This window comes from Mus caroli, chromosome 4, assembly GCF_900094665.2.
Source record: "Mus caroli chromosome 4, CAROLI_EIJ_v1.1, whole genome shotgun sequence".
In the NCBI taxonomy this organism is placed as follows: domain Eukaryota; kingdom Metazoa; phylum Chordata; class Mammalia; order Rodentia; family Muridae; genus Mus; species Mus caroli.
In genome coordinates, this window is record NC_034573.1 from 20,823,822 (window position 1) to 20,825,228 (window position 1,407).

At 47.9% G+C, this 1,407-nt stretch overlaps 1 pseudogene; it reads right to left on the bottom strand.

Annotated features, from left to right (window-relative positions):
• Positions 1 to 364: 364 nt before the first annotated feature.
• LOC110293696 lies at positions 365 to 1,179 on the bottom strand (annotated as a pseudogene).
• Between the last annotated feature and the right edge of the window lie 228 nt (positions 1,180 to 1,407).

Consider the following 1,407-nt stretch of genomic DNA (forward strand, 5'->3'; position numbering starts at 1 on the left):
CCTGACTCGCCAGCAAGAAAGACACCACAATAGGATCCTTCTGCACACGTTTATTGGGCTGCGCATTGACTGTGTAGGCAAAAGACCCCGAGCCCTGGGCCTCTCACTCTTATATACTATCAGTTCCCATCCACTCACAGCAGGCCACATCACCTCACCAGGTACACAGCTTCAGCTAATCAGGGCAGCAGGGGCATATCTCCACCAAAATGGCTTCACCAGTAACCTGGTACACCTGCGCAGCTCTCACGATGTTTGTGGTTTATATGAGGAAGTCAGGTGCAAGTCATAAGACTTAGCTGCAGTCCCTGGCACCTTTGGGACTGCCGCCACACCCGCTCCTCACAGACAGTAACCCATTAAAAACTATTCTAGAAAATGTCTTTTGGCAGAATAGCAGGTATCCAAGTTAAAAATAGGAGGGTCAGTTTGTTTTGTGGTCTTCTCAAAGTTTAAAACGCTCTTTGCTCCCTTCTAAATGAACCTCAGTCACCACTCCTGAGTGGAGATGGGCAGAGGCGCTGGCCCCTGCTCCTCGGACTTCTCGGCAGCCGCTTTCTTACTGCTGAAGCAAGGCTTGAAGAGATGAGTGTCGATGAGGATGTCCCCAAAACGGCCCTTATAGATGATCCCACAACATATTTTCTGTCTTTTCCAGTAGGTAAGATCTAAGAAGGAAAAAACCGGAGTTCTATTAGAGCTGGAAGCCATCTCTGTATCTGAGTCCTCATCTGACTGGTTACTGAAGCATGGAGACTGAGCTGGAGAGGCACTTGAGGTGGTGCTGTGAGCATCAGAGTTGTGGCGTTTAAATTCCTNCTGCAGTTTGCTGATCTGGTTGATTTTCATCCTGTTTCCAGATAGAGTTTTCACTTTCTTTGGTTTCAGTGTTGTCTTTAGACTAGGGCCTGCTCTTGCATCTACCACGTGATTCCAGTTTTTTTTTTTTTTTTTTGATCCTACCGGCAACTTCTTCCAACTTTTCACAAGCAGCACACAGGCATTACAGATGTCTCCTGAGCGAGTCTCATGCAACCCAAAACAGCTCTGGAAGTCCTTTTTGTAACATTTACTGTCCGTGAACTGGGAGCTGGAGGACTTGGCTTTGCATCTACAGCAGCCCTCTATACTTCGGTACATCTTTGGCTTGTGAAAACCAAACATCTTTTCTTCCGGTTCAAAGCTTCCACGTGCAGCAGTGTCCCCACGGTGCAAACTGCACCAGGCCAACCTCCTGCAAGCAGTCCCTCCACCAGCGCTGAGTCCAGAAAGATTGTCTCCAGCAGTTCTTCAGTTGCTACTGCGGACGGAGGTATAGCTTTCCGGTATTTTCTTTATTTACATTTCAAATGTTATCCCCTTTCCTTGTTTCCCCTCCAAAAACCCGCTCCCCACTACCCTCTGAGC